Below are 20960 nucleotides of genomic sequence, written 5' to 3'. Positions count from 1 at the left end.
ACCAACTGTGAGATCATGACCTGAGCTGAAACCAAGAGTTGGACACTCAACCAACTGTGCCACCTAGGCGCCCCTGACCCTTCCTTTTAAAACCAGTAATCTCTGTGGCCAAGACTGTAGTATGTTTACAAAATGACCACATGTTGGGTATGGAGCACCGCCAAAAGATACCACTACAGACAAGACAGCCCTCTGAAATCTACTAAATAAAATTTTTGAGAATTTTGCACTCTTCTAAACAAGCAGTCTTTTAATAAAAACATAATGTTTTAAATTATTTCCAACATTATCCTGAAAATTTCTTATATACTAAGAATTGTATTTGCTAGTAAAAGAGACCTGAAAAGCACTTTAATTTTTCTGATATAACGAGAAAGCTAGATGTAGGTAGTGGTTGCCCTTGGCCTCCATGGTTGTTTTCGACACAATATCTATCATCCAATTAAAAAATGCTAGATAGGGGCGCCTGGGTGGCTCAGTCGGTTAAGTGTCCAACTTCGGCTCAGGTCATGATCTCACGGTCCGTGAGTTCGAGCCCCGCATCGGGCTCTGTGCTGACAGCTCAGAGCCTGGAGCCTGCTTCAGATTCTGTGTCTCTCTCTCTCTCTGACCCTCCCCCATTCATGCTCTGTCTCCCTCTGTCTCAAAAATAAATAAACATTTAAAAAAAATTAAAAAAAAATAAAAAATGCTAGATATGCTCAGAGATAAAGCCAGAAAACAGAACCATGGACAATACAGATATTAGAGTTGGCAAACAATTTAAAATAGCTTTAAAATAGTTTTAAAATGTTAAAAACAACCAAAATATAAGGAAATGGGTAAGATAAAGAAATTAAACAGAACTGAAATCTGTAAAAAAGAACCAAATAGGCAACCTACATCAGTAAATGAAGAAATTAAGAAATTAGGGCACCTGGCTGGCTTAGGCACAAGAACACATGATTCTTGATCTCAGGGCCGTGACTTTGAGCCCCACATTGGATATAGAGATTACCAAATAAATAAATAAACTAAGAAGAAAGAAAGAAAGAAAGAAAGAAAGAAAGAAAGAAAGAAAGAAAGAAAGAAAGAAAGAAAGAAAGAAAGAAAGAAAGAAAGAGAAAGGAAGGAAGGAAGGAAGGAAGGAGGGAGGGAGGGAGGGAGGGAGGGAGGGAGGGAGGGAGGGAGGAAGGAAATTAAGAGAATTACTGAACTCAGAGGCACCTGGGTGGCTAAGTCAGTTAAGTGTCCAACTTCAGCACTTCAGCTCAGGTAATGATCTCGTGGTTAGTGGGCTGAAGTCCCACATCGGGCTTTGCGCTGACTGCAGGGAGCCTGCTTCATATTCTGTATCCCTCTCTCTCTGCCCCCTCCCCCGCTCTCCAAAACAAATAAACATTAAAAAAATTAAAAAGAAAAAAGAATTAATGAACTGAAAGACAAGTCAAAAACAAACCAAAAAATCCACATGAAGTAGAAAAAAAGAACAGAAAGAACAGAAGTGAGTGTAAGACAAAAGGGACACAGTCCAAAGATTTACCATATATGTCAGTGGAGTGTCTGAGGAATAAAAGAGATTGGAGAGTAATAATTGTCTGAACTGATTAACTGATTAAAAGCCTCAATAAGAGTTTCAAGCTCAGCAAACCTGAAGAATAATAAATAAAAAGGAAAACACAGAAAACAAAAATCAAAACCACAACCCGAGAAAAAAGTTTTGAAAGTACCCAGAAGAAAAAATGTTACCAATACCACTGATGAAAATGAGAGGGATAACACAAATGAACAAAATCAAGAATGAAAACGTGAACATCATTATAGATGCCACAGACATTAAAAACATAATAACACTAATAACTTCATGCTCTTAAATTTGAAAGCTTAGATGAAACAAATTCTTTTAAAAACATGCCAAAATGGACAAAACAGACAAAAAACCTGAAACATCTGAAGAGGTAAATTGATCCCACAGTTTAAAATCTTCCTATCAAGAAAAGTTCAGGCCCAGATAGCTTCACCAGTGAATTCTTCCAAATTTAAGGAAAACCTTTAATCTTACACATAGTGAATAGAAAAACACAGGGAATTCTTCTTAATTCATTTTATGAGGCTAATATAAGACTGATATCAAAACAAAGACATAAAATGAAAATTATGGGCCAATATTTCTCATGAACATACATGCAGAAGTTCATTAGCAGATCTAACCCAGTGAAATTGTTAAAAAGTTTAATACTCTATGGGCAAGTAAGATTTATTTCAGGAATGATAGGTTGGTTCAAGGATGAAACTTAAGATAATTTACCACATTGATAATAATAGTAAAAAAAATATCCTCTCGAAAGACACAGAAAATGCAATTGCTAAATTCAGCCCCCATTAATGTAAAAATCTTAACGAATGAGAACTTCCGACTTGATAAATAGCATCTACAGTAGGTGTTCTGTAGATGCTAGATACAAGGACAATATACAAAAAAAAAAAAAATTGTACTTCTAGCAATAAACAACTGGAAAAAAAAATTAAATACCACTGACAATGTCAAATACCCAGGCACAAATACAATAAAAGATGTGCATTGAAAACTACAACAAATCATTGAGAGAAATTAAAGACCTTAACAAATGTAGACATATACTATATTTATTAATTGGAAGATTCAATATTGATAGGATGTCAATTCTCCCCAAATTAACATATAGATTCACAAACAAAACCCCAGCAAGGATTTTTTATTTTTGGTGAGAATTAGCAAGTTGATTCTGACATCCAAGGGACTTACAACAGCCAAGACAATCTTAAAAAAGAAAAGAAACAAGGTTGGAGAACTAATACTATAGATTTCAAGACAGTGGCATTGATAAAAAAATAAAATAAAATAAAATAAAACAGAATTACAGTCCAGAAAGAGGATGACAGTATATATCACCTGATTTATGATAAAAGCCTCTAGCATTTCAGATGTGCAAAGATGGTGTTTTCAATAAATACCATACACAAAAACTAATTCAAGATGGACAACAGACTTAAATATGAATGCTAAATCTATAAGAAAACATAGAATATCTGCAGGAACTTGGAAATATAAAGATTTCTTTTCAAGATATGAAAAAAGCACTAATCATAAAAAAACAAAGGGCTAAAAACCTGCTAGGAAAATGGGAGAAGACATATACATAGGCATAAGAAAGTACTCAAAAATGATGCCATGTTGAAAGGACACAGGAGCTAATTTGGAGTTCCTAATGGCCAAATCTGGGACAATTTGAGCAACAAATTATATAACAATAATAATGGATTACAACTCATAGAACAAAATAAGTATCCATTAGTTAATAAACAAGTAATTGAATAAACACATGAGGAATAATGGACAGCTTTTTACAGAATTTAATAAATATACAAGGAATGATGGAAAGAGAAAACCACCACTAGGCACACACCACAGTAATAGTTGTTACAGACAAGAATTATCAATGGGTGAAAGTATGATGAGAACAGTATTTTTTTTAAGTTTATTTATTTAAGTAATCTCTACCCCTAACATGGGGCTCAAACACATGACCCTGAGATCCAGTCACATGGTCTTATGACTGAACCAGCCAGGCACCCCCATGAGAACAGTAGTTTTGCATAGTCTCTAAAGCATCTCCCCACAAGATACTTATTAACTAAAAAGAGAAAAATAGTTTTACAAGGAAGAAACCTGGCAGATACCATCTCAACCAAGTGATCATAGTTAACATTACCAGTAATGAGATATACTGGTATCATTATATGACACATTGTCATATAAAAGATATGTGATCATATAAAAGATTTCTGTGATCTTTTAGCCAAAAATGCATAGTCTAAATTTAATCATGAGGAAAAAGCAGACAAATCCAAATTGAAAGACATTCTACAAGAAAACTGGCCAGTACCCTTCAGAAGTATCAAGGTCATGAAAGATGAAAAGAACTAAAGAACTATGTCTGATGGGAAGAGACAAGACAACTAAATCAGTGAAGTATTTTATATTGGGTCCTGGAACAGAAAAGGGCACTGATAGGACAATTAGCAAAATTTAAGTAAGGTTTGTAAATTAGTCAAAAATCTTATTTCTGTGTAAATTTCCTGATTTTCATCATTGTACCATGGGCACCTGAGTGAAGAATACATAGGAATTCGGGGAGCCTGGGTGGCTCAGGCAGTTAAGCGTCCAACTTCAGCTCAGGTCATGACCTTGCAGTTCGTGGGTTTAAGCCCCACACTGGGCTCCATGCTGACTGTGTGAAGCCTGCTTGGGATTCTTTCTTTCTCTCCATCGCTCTCTGCCCCTCCCCCACTTGCACACTCTCTCTCAAAATAAATAATACACTTAAGGGGATGCCTGGGTGGCTCAGTCAGTTAAGCATAGGACTTTGGCTCAGGTCATGATCTCATGATTTGTGGGTTCAAGCCCTACATCTGGCTCTGTGCTGACAACTGACAGCCTGGAGCCTGCTTCAGATTCTGAATCTTCCTCACCCTCTGTCCCTCCCAGACTCGCGCGTGCTCGCTCTCTCTCTCAAAAATAAATAAGCATTAAAAAAATTAAAAAATAATAAACTTTAAAAAAGAATATATAGGAATTCTTTAAACTACATTTACAATATGAAAATAAAAAGTTGTCTTTAAATGAAGACAAAAAATTTTTAAGGGCAGTGAGTGAAAAGACCTGAACAGACACTTTAAAAAACAGGATAACTTCTGGGACGCAGCAAAGGCAGTCATAAGAGGAAAGTATATAGCAATCTAGGCCTTCCTAAAGAAGGTAGAAAGATCCCAGATATACAACCTAACCTTATGCCTTAAAGAGCTGGAAAAAGAACAGGAAATAAAACCCCAAACCAGCAGAAGACAGGAAATAATAAAGATTAGAGCAGAAATTAATGCTATCAAAACCAAAAAAGCAGAACAGATCAATGAAACCAGAAGCTGATTCTTTGAAAGAATTAACAAAACTGATAAACCACTAGGCAGTTTGACCAAAAAGAAAAAGGAAAGGACCCCCAAAAATGAAATCAAGAACGAAAGAGGAGCGATCACAACCAACATAGCAGAAATAAAAACAGTAATAAGAGAATACTATGAGCAATTATATGCCAATAAAATGGGCAACCTGGAAGAAATGGACAAATTCCTAGAAACACATATACTACCAAAACTGAAACAGGAAGAGAGGGAGGCAAACCATAAGAGACTCTTAAAAACTGAGAATAAACTGAGGGTTGATGGGGGGTGGGAGGGAGGGGAAAGTGGGTGATGGGCATTGAGGAGGGCACCTGTTAGGATGAGCACTGGGTGTTCCATGCAAACCAATTTCACAAATTTCATATTAAAAAATAATAAATAAAATAAAACCCAAATGCTATAAACTCTGAAAAAAAAAACCTGAAACAGGAAGAAATAGAAAATTTGAACTGACCCATAACCAGTAAAGAAATCAAATTAGTAATAAAAAACCTCTCAAGAAACAAGAGTCCAGGGCCAGATGGCTTTCCAGGGGAATTCTACCAAACATTTATGGAAGAGTTAACACCTATTCTCTTGAAGCTGTTCCAAAAAACAGAAATGGAAGGAAAACTGCCAAACTCATTCTATGAAGTCAGCATTACCTTGATTCCCAAACTAGACAGAGATCCCACTAAAAAGGAGAACTACAGACCAATTTCCCTGATGAGCATGGATGCAAAAGATATTAGCCAACCGAATCCAACAATACATTAAACAAATTATTCACCGTGACCAAGTGGGATTTATACCTGGGATGCAGGGCTGGTTCAATATCCGCAAAACAATTAACGTGATTCATTACATCAATAAAAGAAAGGACAAGAACCATATGATCCTCTCAATAGGTGCAGAGAAAGCATTTGACAAACTACAGTATTCTTTCTTGATAAAAACCCTCAAGAAAGTAGGGATAGAAGGATCATACTTCGAGGTCATAAAAGCCATATATAAAAGACCCAACACTGATACCACCCTCATTGGGGAAAAACTGAGAGCTTTCCTCCTAAGGTCAGTAACAAGACAGGGATGTCCACTCTCGCCAGTTATTCAACATAGTATTGGAAGTCTTAGCCTCTGCAATCGGACAATACAAATAAATAAAAGGCATCCAAATCGGCCAGGAGGAGGTCAAACTTTCACTCTTTGCAGATGACATGACACTGTATATGGAAAACCCTAAAGATTCCACCAAAAAAATGCTAGAACTGATTCATGAAGTCAGCAGACTTGCAGGATATAAAAATCAATATACAGAAATCAGTTGCATTCTTATACACCAACAATGAAGCAAAAAAAAACAGAAATCAAGGAATTGATCCCATTTACAGTTGCACCAAAAACCATAAAATACCTAGGAATAAATCTAACCAAAGAGGTGAAAAATCTATACGCTGAAAACTATAGAAAGCTTATGACAGAAATTGAAGAAGACATAAAAAAATGGAAAAAGATTCCATGCTCCTGGATAGGAAGAACAAACATTGTTAAAATGTCAATACTACCCACAGCAATCTACATATTCAATGCAATCCCTATCAAAATAACACCAGCATTCTTCACAGAGCTAGAACAAACAATCCTAAAATTTGTATAGAAACAGAAAAGGTCCCAAATAGCCAAAGCAATCTTGAAAAAGAAAGCCAAAGCAGGAGGCATCACAATCCCGGACTTCAAACTGTATTACAAAGCTGATTTCATCAAGACAGTATGGTACTGGCACAAGAACAGACACTCAGATCAATGGAACTGAATAGAGAACCCAGAAATGGACCTACAGACATATGGCCAACTAATCTTTGACAAAGCAGGAAAGAATATCCAATGGAATAAAGACAGTCTCTTCAGCAAGTGGTGCTGGGAAAACTGGACAGCGACATGCCAAAGAATGAACCTGGACCACTTTCTTACACCATACACAAAAATAAACTCAAAATGGATGAAAGACCTAAATGTAAGACAGGAAGCCATCAAATTCCTCAAGGAGAAAGCAGGCAAAACCTCTTTGATCTTGCCCGCAGCAACTTCTTACTCAACACGTATCCAGAGGCAAGGGAAACAAAAGCAAAAAGAACTACTGGGACCTCATCAAAATAAAAAGCTTCTGCACAGCGAAGGAAACAATCAGCAAAACTAAAAGGTAACCAACAGAATGGGAGAAGATATTTGCAAATGACATATCAGATAAAGGGTTAGTATCCAAAATCTATAACGAACTTATCAAACTCAACACCCAAAACACAAATAATCCAGTGAAGAAATGGGCAAAAGACATGAATAGACACTTCTCCAAAGAAGACATCCAGATGGCCAACCGACACATGAAAAAATGCTCAACATCACTCATCATCAGGGAAATACAAATCAGAACCACAATGAGATATCATCTTACACCTGTCAGAATGGCTAACATTAACAACTCAGGCAAAAACAGATGTTGGTGAGGATGTGGAGAAAGAGGATCTATCTCTTTTGCACTGCCAGTGGGAATGCAAGCTGGTGCAGCCACTCTGGAAAACAGTATGGAAGTTCCTCAAAAAGTTAAACATAGAAATACCCTACGACCCTTGGTGCAGCCACTCTGGAAAGCAGTGTGGAGGTTCCTCAGAAAATTAAAAATAGACCTACCCTATGACCCAGCAATAGCACTGCTAGGAATTTACCCAAGGGATACAGGAGTACTGATGCCTAGGGGCACTTGTACCCCAATGTTTATAGCAGCACTCTCAACAATGGCCAAATTATGGAAAGAGCCTAAATGTCCATCAACTAATGAATGGATAAAGAAATTGTGGTTTATATACACAATGGAGTACTACATGGCAATGAGAAAGAACGAAATATGGCCCTTTGTAGCAACGTGGATGGAACTGGAGAGTGTCATGCTAAGTGAAATAAGCCATACAGAGAAAGACAGATACCATATGTTTTCACTCTTATGTGGATCCTGAGAAACTCAACAGAAACCCATGGAGGAGGGGAAAGAAAACAAAACAAAAAAAAAAAAAAGAGGTTAGAGTGGGAGAGAGCCAAAGCATAAGAGACTCTTAAAAACTGAGAACAGGGGCGCCTGGGTGGCGAAGTCGGTTACGCGTCCGACTTCAGCCAGGTCACGATCTCGCGGTCCGTGAGTTCGAGCCCCGCGTCGGGCTCTGGGCTGATGGCTCAGAGCCTGGAGCCTGTTTCCGATTCTGTGTCTCCCTCTCTCTGCCCCTCCCCCGTTCATGCTCTGTCTCTCTCTGTCCCAAAAATAAATAAACGTTGAAAAAAAAAATTAAAAAAAAAAAACTGAGAACAAACTGAGGGTTGATGGGGGGTGGAAGGGAGGGGAGGGTGAGTGATGGGTATTGAGGAGGGCACCTTTTGGGATGAGCACTGGGTGTTGTATGGAAACCAATTTGACAAAAAATTTCATATATTGAAAAAAATAAAATAAAATAAAATAAAATAAAATAAAATAAAATAAAATAAAATAAAATAAAAAAGAAATACCCTACGACCCAGCAATTGCACTAGTAGGTATTTATCCATGGGATACAGGTGTGCTGTTTCGAAGGGACACATGCACAGGGAAAGAGCCCAAATGTCCATCGATGGATGAATGGATAAAGAAGATGTGGTATATATATACAATGGAGTATTACTCAGCAATCAAAAAAAATGAAATCTTGCCATTTGCAACTAAATGGATGGAACTGGAGGGTATTATGGTAAGTGAAATTAGTCAGAGAAAGACAAAAATCACATGACTTCACTCATATGAGGACTTTAAGAGACAAAACAGATGAACATAAGGGAAGGGAAACAAAATATAAAAACAGGGAGGGGGACAAAACAGAAGAGACTCATAAATATGGAGAACAAACAGAGGGTTACTGGAGGAGGGATGGGCTAAATGGGTAAGGGGCATTAAGGGATCTACTCCTGAAATCATTGTTTCACTGTATGCTAACTAATTTGGATGTAAATTAAAAAAACAAAAAACAAAAAAACAGGATATACAAGGGGCACCTGGGTGGCTTAGTCAGTAAGCATCCAACTTCAGCTCAGGTCATGATGGTGTGGTTTCTGAGTTAGAGCCCCAAATCTGGCTTACTGCTGTCAGTGCAGAGCCTGCTTTGGATATTCTGTCTCATCTTTCTGCCTCTTTCCAGCTCATGCTCTCTCTCAAAAATAAACAAGGATTTAAAAACAAAAAATAAATTAAAAAAATTAAAAAAAAAAACCTTTGGAAAACACACACACACACACACACACACACACACACACACACCCCAGAATATCCAAATAGCCAATAAACCTGTGAAAAGATGCTGAACATCATTACCCATCAGGGAAACAAATTAAAACTGCGATGAGGAGTGCCTGGGTGGTTAAGCAACCAACTTCGGTTCAGGTCATGATCTCACAGCTCGTGAGTTTGAGCCCCGCGTGGGGGCTCTATGCCCTCAGCAAAGAGCCTACTTGGAATTCTCACTTTCTTCTCTCTCTCTGCCCCTCCCCTACTTGTGCTTTCTTGCTCTCAAAATAAATAACCTTAAAAAAAAAAAAACTGCGATGAAATTCCACTACATAACCACCAGAATAATTAAAAGACTGGCAAACTCAACAGAGCCAATGTGGAGCAACTCTCATACGTTGCTGGATGGATTGGTACAACCACATGAGAAATTGGTAGAATCTATTAAACAAATGCCCACCATATTATCTAGCAATTCCACTCCTAAATATTTAGCCAAGAGAAAAGCATTTACATGTTCACCAAAAACAGAGAATGTTCATAGCAGCAATACAATCTGTAACAGCCAAAAAATGTAAACTATCAAATGTCCATCAACAGTGTAAGCAATTAATACATTGCAATACATCCCCATGTAATGACAACTAAGTACAACTACAGTGGACAACTTGGACGAATCTCAGACATAATGTGGAAGAAGCCAGGCATAAAAGAGCACATGCTATACAATTCCATTCATATGTGAAGTTCAAGAATGGGTAAAATTAATGGCGATAGACTTCTGAACAGTGATTGTGGGAGAAATAACTGGGAAGGGGCATGAGGGAACCTTCTGGGGTGCTGGCCATGTTCTTTATGTTGCTTTAGGAAATTGTGTTACAGCTGTAAACTTAGGATTTGTGCACTTTATGCTCTATCTCCTAAAGATGTTTTTTAAAACTTTGAGAATCATGTTTTGGTAGAAACATGGAGCAATGAGAAGTTTCAAATATTGCTGTGCAAGCATAAATGTGCACACCCACTTAGGTAATTATTTTGGTACTACTGAGTAAAGTGTAGGATATTATATGAGCCAGCAATTCCACTGTCAGGTAGAGAAACTCATGCACATGTATCCGCTGTAAAAGAATGCTGTGGCAGCGCTGTGTATAAAGTCGGAAACTAGAAACAATTCAAACACCCATCATTAATTGAAGGGATGAATAACAAGGGTATATTTCAAAGGATGTAATGCAAAGAAAACAAATGAACCACTACTATATTTAATATGACAATTGTCTAAAACATAGTTGTACAAATAAGCAAAATAAAAGACAAAAGACCATATGATAGCATTTGCAAAAGTTTTAAAACGAGGGAAAACCATAGTATAATATGTAGGTATACAACCTAAGTGAAAAAACCTCATATATTTATCCAGTCACCCAAAACATAATCACACGACCACCACGGGGACAGACAGCTAGCGGTAACCCATAACCAAAGCAACAGGGCCAACACCCTGGGCCTCAACGGTCACATAAGCACAACCACACATTTACCAAGAGGACATTCAGTCACAACCGCACTGACACAGGCACCACACGCCCGCAGATGGTCGCACAGTCACAATCACACTATCCACAGATAAAACCACATAGAATTCACAAGTACCCCCAACTGTACTCTGCAGCACACAGTCACAGAGTCGCACAATCACACGCCCTAACGGGAACAAACACTATTATTACATCTACCGAGTCACAAGCTCCCCACACCTTCACACACAATGCCGCACGTGGTCCCAATCACTCACTCACTCTCTCCCTTTCTCTCTCACACACACAAACACCACCGAGTCACATCCAATCACACCAGAACAGTCACGAGCTCCCAGACCGTGCTGCACACGGGTAATCACTGGAAGCACACACCACAGGAACAGCTAGTCACAACCACACGGTCATTCACTACATACTACCAGCCAGACACAATCACACAACTTCAATCTTACCTCCTCCGCCGTACAGAGCCGAGCCTCCGGCCCCGCCCTCTCCTAGGGAGCCTCACCCCAGGCCTTCCAAGCTTCCAAAACAGCGGTACCCTCCACAGCGCTGCAACAGTTGTGGGTGCAGACCTGAGGGTACCGCCAGCGCGTGACTTGGAGGCTGAATTCACGCGAGAATCACGATGCCGAGGAGTCCTCTGGGAAATGTAGTCAGAAACTTACCTGTGGCAGGCAAGATGGCTCCCGGTCGCCAGAATTTCTGTCAGGGGTTAGCTGAGGCCCTGCTTAAAGATTGCGCCCCCTCATGGAACCGCGCACCGGAGGCCTCACAAAGGCTGGCACGGCCTTAGGTAGTGGCTTCCAAAAGCTACTCTGACGTGTTTGAAATGGGGTTCCTTCTCCGGCCCACCCTCCTATCCTCAGGAGTTGTACGGACTCAGGAAGAGGAGGGCTAGTTTGGTTTAGGTAAGATAATTCGCACCATTGAGCCTTCTGGGAAATGTAGTTCGGAGCAGGGAGAGCGTTGGATGGACCCTTTGAAATTCGTCTTGATTCTTCACTGCTCGCGCCTGGCTACACCCCAGAGACTTCTTGGGAGGGTCATTGCGCCCAAGGAGTGCGCAGACTTCTTTGGTCGCTTTTTCGGCCTTTGTTCAGGCGGGAGTTTGGCGTGGGGCTCCTCTGTGCAAACGAGTTGTGGGATCTGAGCTTCTGAGACTTAAAGCTAGGGTGACCAAAAGGGAGGAGACTGGAAACCTGCAACGGGATTGGGGAGGTCCAAGGGGAGGAATTGCTAAACGTGAAACGGGTTTGGAAACGCCAAAAGGGAGGGGTTTGCGACGTTGCAAAGGGGGCTGGTATTATTCTGTGCTATTGATTTGTGTGTGAAAGTCAGGGCCTGAGGAGAGTGATGGGGTGGTGAGTCAGCCTTTGCGGGAAGCAAGTAATGGGATTCCAGGTGTGTGTGATTTAAGGTGTTGGGGGGTCGTGGGGAGAGGGAGAAACAGTACTCAGGAGTTTGTGTCTGGGTGTGTAATTGGTAATTTAAATAAATATCATTGTATGACTGGGATTGTATCTTGGAGATAATCTCTGAGCCACAATAATAAAACAGTAACAAGGATAGATTTTCCTAGAATGTGTTTTTTCTTTAAAATATTTTTTAATGTTTATTTATTTTTGACAGAGAGAGAGAGAGACAGAGCATGAGCGGGGGAGGGGCAGAGAGAGAGGGAGACAGAATCTGAAACAGGCTCCAGGCTCCGAACGGTCAGCACGGGGTCCTACGCGGGGCTCGAACTCATGACCTGAGCCGAATTCGGACGCTCAACCGACTGAACCACTCAGGCACCCCTGTTTTTTTAAGTATTTTGGTGGAAGAAAGTTTACATAATTGAGCTGATAAGTGACTTAAAGCCTGACTTTTGGGTAAAACCAGTAGCATTGTTATGGGATTGAAATAAAATTAGCATTTGTTCTCTTAAAAGAGAAAGTATTTGAAAAAGGACTTTTTTTTGTTTATTTATTTTTAATTTTTTTTTTAACGTTTATTCATTGGGGGAGGGGCAGAAAGAGAGACATACACCTAGAATCCGAAGCAAGCTCCAGGCTCTGAGCTGTCAGCACAGAAGACTGCTTGGGGCGCAAACCCATGGACGGGGAGTTCATGACCTGAGCTGAAGTGGACCCTTAAGCGACTCAGCCACCCAGGCGTCCCTGTTTTTGTTTTTTAAATGAACTGCTTGCTCTACTTAAAGTACAAACCTTGGAGACATAGCAGTTCAGTCTTCTGTGTTCTTTTAATGTCCTTGTGATGGGATGTAGGTCTAAAGGAACTGATTTGTGAAATCCTGGGCTAAGAAATAAAGCATGGTGTGGACCATTGCAATAGCAGAGAAGTAAATTAGTGTCATTCTCATTTTATGAAGAGAAAAACTTGGCTTAGAGAGATCAAGGAATATAAGTTTATAGTTCCTTAAGGAGCCTACTCAGACAAACTAATTTAGTAACTCCCTCCGCTTACCCTCAGACCAGGTGGATTTTATTAGGTGTAAAAATAGATTGTTCCTAATTGCAAAGATGCTTTATCCAGGTATGTTACTACAGTTACTTTTAACATTATTTTGTTTTGTCTTTTAAATGTTTGTTTGTTTGTTTGTTTATAGTTTTGAGAGAAACAGTGGAGAAGGGAGAGAGAGAATCCCAAACAGGCTAAGTGCTGTCAGTGCAGAGCCCCCTGCCGGACTGGATCTTACTAACCATGAGAGCATGACCTGGGGTGAAATCAAGAGTCAGGTGCTTAACCAACTGAGACACCCAGGCGCCTGTAAACATTTTATTTTTAAGTAATCTACACCCAACATGGGCACAAACTCACAACCCAGAGATCAAGAGTTGTATAGTCCACTGACTAAACCAGCCAGGCACCCAACATAATTTTAAATAAAAAGGAGAATGTAAGGTAGTTGGGTCTAAAATTCCTGTAAGTTTTATATATACAAACAAAAACTTAGAATAGGATAAAATTCTTCAGGATAATCTTAGCAAAAAATAAATCCTATTTAAGAAAAAGTTTAAAACCCTATGAGGATACACAAAAAAAGACTTAAATGAAAAATTATACCATATTCTTGAATAGAAATCCTTTATGTCATTTAAATTAATTTATGAATTTAACATGATCCCATTGAAAATAATATCTTTCTCTAGATAGGTAGGGGTTATTTTAAAGTTCAAATGGAGGGGCACCTGACTGGCTCATTTGGAAGAGCATGTAACTCTTGATCTCAGGGTCATTAGTTTGAGCCCCGTGTTGGGTGTAGAGATTACTTAAATAAGTATTTAAAAAATAAAGGTCAGGGTGCCTGGGTGGCTCATTGGTTAAGCGTCTGACTTCAGCTCAGGTCATGATTTCAACGTTCGTGGGTTTCAGCCCCACATCAGTCTCTATGCGGACAGATAGTTCAGAGCCTGGAGCCTGCTTTGGACTCTGTGTCTCCTCTCTCTCTCTCTCTCTCTGCCCTATACCACTTGTACTCTCTCTCTCTCTCTCTCTCTCAAAAATAACATTAAAAAAAAAAAGTTCAAATGTAAAAACAAAGGCAAGAACAGACAGTCTAATTGGAAGAAAAAAAGCAGTGTGGGGCATATGGGACTAGTCTTATAACAAAATATATGCTAAAACTTCAAAATTTAAATAATACGGGATTGTCATCTGAATGGACAGACCAGTGGAACAAAATAGAGAATCCGAAAATAGAACTAAATGAAGGATTCTAGTGTATGGTGAATGGGGCATCTCAAATCAGTTGGGAAAAAGATGGACTTTTCAATAAAGGTAATGGGGACAATTTGATAGACTTTCTAGAAAGAAGAGGATGGATTATGCCATGTACTGAATCCAGAATTAATTCCAAATGGGTCAAAATTTAAAATTGAAACAAAAAACTTAAATTACAAAGACTGAAAACTTGAGTGAATTACTTTACAACCATGAGGAGGGAAAGCCTTTCTAAACTTCAAAAACTAAAAATCAAAACGTAGAAGATTAATTATCCCTACTACATGAAAAAAAAAGTTAAAGTGACAAACTGGAAACATATTTGCATTTTGTGTTACAAACAAATGACTAAGCTCCCTAATGTATAAGGAGCACCAAAAAAAAAAAAAAAAAAAAAAACGATTTAAAGAAAGACTAACAACCCAATAAGAATGGAAAAGAGATTAACAAACAAAACATAGAACATAGTCCCATGTTCTCAAATATGTGAAAATACGCCCAATCTCATTCACAATCAGATAAATTCCATTAGACATATATGGAGATATTTATTCTTACGGACTAGAATGGCAAAAGTTCCCCAAAGATGAAAACCTTTATTGTTAGAGGGACTGCAGATTGTTACAAACTTTTTGAAAGACAATTTGGCAACATCTTTCAAAATTTCAATTGCACTTAACTTTCACTGAGCAATCCCCTCTGGGATTTTATCCTACAGTTATGATGATGTATATCCAATATTATACATATAACAGTCTTCACAATGCAAAATATTGATAATTAGCCATAAATAAGCCATTGAACATAGTGCAACACTATGTAATTGGAGAGAAAACTGAGAACACTGTCTATGGCCTGATACAAAAAGCCTCCGAAATATATTAAATAAAAACAAAAAGAAGATGCAGAACCTTATGTTATAATATTCTACTTTTTGTATAACAAAGGGGAGGAGTGCATATGAATAAATATTTGTGTTTGCATGAAGAACTGAAATTTGCAAAAGAAACTAGTAAAAGTGATTTCTGTGGCAGCCATTGGTGGCAAGAGGGTGGGTAGCGACAAAGAAAGGAGTAATTTTTCACTGGGACATACTCTATTTTTTATTTACTTAAAAAAATGTTTATTTATTTTGAGAGAGAGCGTGCTCGTGAGCAGGGGAGGGGCAGAGAGAAAAAGGGAGAGAGAGAATCCCAAGCAGGCACCACACTGTACGCACAGAGCCTGATGCAGGGCTCAATTCCATGAACCATGAGATCATGACCCGAGCCAAAATCAAGAGACAGACATTCAACCAACTGAGCCACCCAGGTGCCCTGGGACATACTCTATACATAAGCTTTCATTTATTGTCACCTTTACATGAGAAAGAAGAGTTGACTTCTTCACATTCTTTCCAAAAACATCACAACTGCATTCTTGACAATTTCCTTGGCTTCCTTGAGACCACTCTTTCATTTTTCTAATTCTAATCCTCTGATCACTAAAACAAATAACAACAGCAACAAAAACATCCATGAATTGTTTTTCCACTTGTCTTTTTTATTTTTTTATATGAAAAAAAATTTTTTTAACGTTTGCGAGAGAAAGAGACAGACCTTGAGCAGCAGAGGGCAGAGAGAGGAGACACAGAATCTGAAGCAGGTTCCAGGCTCAGCTGTCAGCACTGAGCCCCCTGTGGAGCTCAAACTCACAAACTGGGAGATTGTGACCTGAGCCAAAGTCTGACGCTTAACTGACTGAGCCACCTAGGTACCCCTTTCCACTTGCCTTTTTAAAGTTAGGATTCTGTCATTGACCATCTCCTCTTATGTGTACTTTGTTTTGTTTTGTTTTTCAGCAACCATATCCATATCATAGCTTTGGCAATATTTACTGGCTCATGAGCATCAAATTTGTTTCCATTCTAGGACTATCTTTTTTTTTTTTTTTGAAATTTACCATTTCAACCATTTTAATTTTTTTTAATTTTTTTTAATTTTATTTTTTATTTTTTAAAATTTACATCCAAATTAGTTAGCATATAGTGCAATAATGATTTCAGGAGTAGATTCCTTAATGCTCCTTACCCATTTAGCCCATCTCCCCTCCCCCCAACCCCTCCAGTAACCCTCACTTTGTTCTCCATATTTATGAGTCTCTTCTGTTTTGTCCCCTTCCCTGTTTTTATATTATTTTTGTTTCCCTTCTCTTATGTTCATCTGTTTTGTCTCTTAAAGTGAAGTCATGTGATTTTTGTCTTTCTCTGACTGACTCATTTCACTTAGCATAAAACCCTCCAGTTCCATGCATGTAGTTGCAAATGGCAAGATTTCATTCTTTTTGATTGCCGAGTAATACTCCATTATATATATGTATATACCACATCTTCTTTATCCATTCATCCATCGATGGACATTTGGGCTCTTTCCATACTTTGGCTATTGTTGATAGTGCTGCTATAAACATTGGGGTGCATGTGTCCCTTCGAAACAGCACACCTGTATCCCGTGGATAAATGCCTTGTAGTGCAGTTGCTGGGTCGTAGGGTAGTTCTATTTTTAGTTTTTTGAGGAACCTCCATGCTGTTTTCCAGAATGGCTGCGCCAGCTTGCATTCCCATCAACCATTTTTAAATGTACAGTTCAGTGGCATTAGTACATTCACATTATTGTATTAGCATCACCACTATCCATCCCCAGAAATCTTTCATCACCCTAAACTTAAACTCTGTACCCATTAAACAATAATCAGCCATCTACCTTCCCTTCATCCCCTTGTAACCACTCTGCTACTTTCTGTCTCTATGAATTTGACTATAGGTTCTGCTCATGTAAATGAAACCATTATTTTTTTGTGTCTGGATTATTTAACTTGGCATATAATATTTTAATGGTTCATTCTTGTAGTCTGTATCAGAATTTCATTCATTTTGAAGGCTGAATAATATTTCATTGTACATTCATATCACATTTTGTTTATCCACTTATCTGTTGAAGGACATTTGAGTTGTTTTCATCTTTTGGTTATTGGGAATAATGCTTCAGTGAACATGGCTGTACAGGTAAGTTTTTGAAACCCTGCTTTCAGTTCTTTTGTGTGTATACCTAGAAGTGGAAATACTGGATCGTATGGTAACTAAGTGTTTAATTTTTTGAGGAACTGCCATACTGTTCTCCTCAATGGCTGCATCATTTTATATTCCTTCTGGCAGTGCGCAAGGATTCCAATTTCTCCATATCCTCACCGACTCTTGTTATATTCTGGGTTTTTTTCTTTAGATAACAGCCATCCTAATGGGTGTGAAGGGTGTTTCATTGTAGTTTCGGTATGCATTTCTTTGATGACTAATAATGTTAAGCATCTTTTTGTGTACTCATTTTTTAATTGAGTTGTTTGTTTTATTGTATTGAATTATAGTTCTTTATACATTTTGATCAGATACATGATTCACAAATATTTTCTCCCATTCTGTAGAGTACCTTTTCACCCTGTTTATAGTATCCTTTTTTGCACAAAAGTTTTTAATTTTGAGGAAGTCCAATTTGTTTGTTTTGTTGCCTATACTTTTAGTGTCATGTTCAGGAAATCATTGCCAAATTCAGTGTCATGAAGATTTTCCCTCATATTTTCTTTTAATAATTTTATAGTTTTAGTTCTTTTGTTTAGGTCTTATATCCCTTTTCAGTTAATTTTTTTATGTTGTGTAAAGTAAGGGTCTAACTTCATTATTTTGCATGTGAATATCCAGTTTTCCCAGCACCATTAGATTATTTCCAAGCTTATGCTAACATATTTGTAATAGATATCCTGGTTGTTTTGAGGGTTCCCAAGATTACCCTAAAGTTTGATGATTCAGTGAAGGCATTACAAGACCCAGAAAAGCTGTTATATTCGTGAAAGGATATTCACGAATTCACTGTTATTACAGTGAAAGGATACAAATTAAAACCAGCAAAGGAAAAATGAGCATAGGGTAGAGTCTGGAGAGAATAGGCATAAGCTTCTGGTTGTTCTCTCCCAGTGGAACTGCACAGAGAACACTTAATTCTCCCAGAAATGGTGTGTAACAGACAGCACATGTTGTTGCCAACTAGGATAACGTGTTGCCAACTAGAATAACGTACTTGAGCCTTGGTGTCCAGAGTTTTTATTGGGGGTTGGTCACATAGGTATGCGCACTCACAATGAATGACCTTAGCTCTTCAGTCTCTAGCCTCCCCCCACCTCCCTCCCAGAGGTCAAACTGATGCAACATAGCTCAAAACTCCAGGCATGCAAAAAGCAGGTATTCACCATAAATCACATTGTTAACATAAAATATCTGATGTAGCTTTAGGTTTCTGAGATTCAAAGACACCCTTATTAGGCAGGATATTCCAAGGGCTCAGAGGCTGTCTCCCAGGAACTAGTCACAGACCAGTCCTTTTTTTTTGTGAAACATGTACGGTTTGAGCATCCCAAGTATGCTGATGCTTTACTACACACTTGTATAGATAGATTTGCATGTATGTGCTAGTTTATTTATGGTAAATCCCAAAATTGGAAGTGCTGAGCCAGAGGTTAAATGTATTCATAATTTTTATAGAAAGAGGTGAATTGCTGTTCAAAAATGTTAGCCCAATTTATAGTCCTACAAGAAGATAAACGAAACTGCCTGTTTTATATTCTATAAAGTAGAATATTCAGCAAATAGATATCAACAAATAGATATGGAGTGCTATTATACAATAGGCACTTTTATTCAACAAATAGATATCGAGTGCTAATTATATAGGCACTCAAGTTGCATCAACAAATAGATATCAAGTGCTAATTGTACAATAGGCACTCAAGATACATCAGTAAAAAAACCAGAAATCCCCATCTTCAAGGGGATTTCTATGTAGTGTTGTCAGATAGTAGATGGTGGAAAGAGACAGTAATCAAATATATAAACTCATATATATATATGAAATCAGATGGTAATAAATGGTATAGAAAACAATGAAGCAGAGAAAGCAATAATGAGAGGACAGATGCAACTTTAAATAGAGTTGTCAGGTATGATCTCACTGTGAAGGTCAAATCTGGCAAAGATTTGAAGGGGGAGAAGGGAGAGAAACATGGAAATTTGGGAGAAGACCATTCTAGGCAGAAGAGACAGCTAATACAAAGGCCCTGAAGTGGGGGACTGAACTTAAGGTTAAAGGCACAGCCCTCCAGACTTCCAGGTCTGCCCAAGACCTACATCAACTGCAAGTTTAGGGGTTCCATGGCTACCCTCACTTCAGACCAGCTGGCTACAAATTTTCAGGTCCCTTGGATGCCCTCAATTTTGATAACTTGCTATAGCAACTCAGGGAACTTGGGAAAACACTGTACTTGTTATTGCAGTTTTATTATAGCAAAAGGATACAAATCAGAACCAGCCAAAAGAGCAAAATCTGGGACTTAGAAGGTCCCAAATGTCAAAGTTTCCATGTCTCCATGGGTGTATTACCCTCCCAGTATCAATGAGTGGCAATACGTGCATGGAGTATTGCCAATCCAGGAAGCTCACCCAAGCTTCTATGTCCAGAGTTTTTATCAATGCTTCATCACATTGGCATGATTTATTGAATCATTGGCAATGTGAATGAACTCAATTTTCAGCCCTCCTCCACTCCCTAGAGGTTAGGCTGTAGTATGGCTCAAAGCCCTGAATGTCTAATCACACAGTTGGGTCTTTCTGATGTGGCCAGTCCCCACTCTGAGTCATCTCCTTAGCGTAAACTCTTTTTTTAATGTTTATTTATTTGAGAGAGAGAGCAAGTGGGGGAGGGAAGGGGGGGAGGAAGAGAGAGGGAGACAGAATCAATCCTAAGCAGGCTTCACACTGTCAGCACAGAGCCCCAGGCAGAGCTCAATCCCATGAACCGCGAGATCATGACCTGGGCTGAAACCAAGAGTTGGACGCTTAACCAACTGAGCCACCCAGGTGCCCCTCCTTAGCATACACTATTGAGGGGTCCACCATAAGTCACCTCATTATCATAATGTATCAGATGTGGCCTGAGGGGGCTTCCATGAACAGAACACTCCTATCATTTGACAAATTCTAAAGGTTTAGAGGTTACCTTCTGGGAGCCTTTAGGTAAAGTTAATTCTTCACTACACATCCTCTCACTAGTCTTGAGAAGAGTTATGTAGTCAAATGCAACAGGAAAACTAGTATTTCAGTTTGGTTTTTTTTTTTCCTGGAGACATTTCTCAAGTTTTTTTCCTGCTACATTCTAAACTTGCTTTTCTTTATACTTGTTAGTTAGCTGTCATCCTAGGATATTATCTTATCATCCCTCTTGGGTATTTTCCTGCATTTCTCTCCTGTGTGGTATTTCTTCTGTCCTTGATGTCATCTCTTCCTTTCTCTTGAGCTACTAAAATTGACCCTTGAGCAACACTGATTTGAACTGCATGAGTCCACTTATATGTGGATT

At 38.6% G+C, this 20960-nt stretch overlaps 1 protein-coding gene and 1 long non-coding RNA gene across 2 annotated transcripts in view; one reads left to right on the top strand and one right to left on the bottom strand.

Moving 5' to 3' along the window:
* The window catches only part of LOC106974675 (zinc finger protein 82 homolog), a 65880-nt gene extending 54482 nt beyond the window's left edge, over positions 1–11398 (bottom strand). Inside the window, exon 1 of the mRNA XM_015071958.3 lies at positions 11250–11398. The gene's annotated coding sequence lies outside the window, so the exon portion shown is untranslated. The remainder of the gene's footprint in view (positions 1–11249) is intronic.
* Positions 11399–11466: 68 nt separating this feature from the next.
* Positions 11467–20960, top strand: part of LOC113595333 (uncharacterized) — a 71619-nt gene continuing 62125 nt past the window's right edge. Inside the window, exon 1 of the long non-coding RNA XR_008293539.1 lies at positions 11467–11708. This is a non-coding gene — a long non-coding RNA (uncharacterized LOC113595333). The remainder of the gene's footprint in view (positions 11709–20960) is intronic.

This window comes from Acinonyx jubatus, chromosome E2 (genome assembly GCF_027475565.1).
Source record: "Acinonyx jubatus isolate Ajub_Pintada_27869175 chromosome E2, VMU_Ajub_asm_v1.0, whole genome shotgun sequence".
In the NCBI taxonomy this organism is placed as follows: Eukaryota; Metazoa; Chordata; class Mammalia; order Carnivora; family Felidae; genus Acinonyx; species Acinonyx jubatus.
Note: the sequence above shows the minus strand (reverse complement) of the source record. Positions and strands in the feature narration are given on the sequence as shown.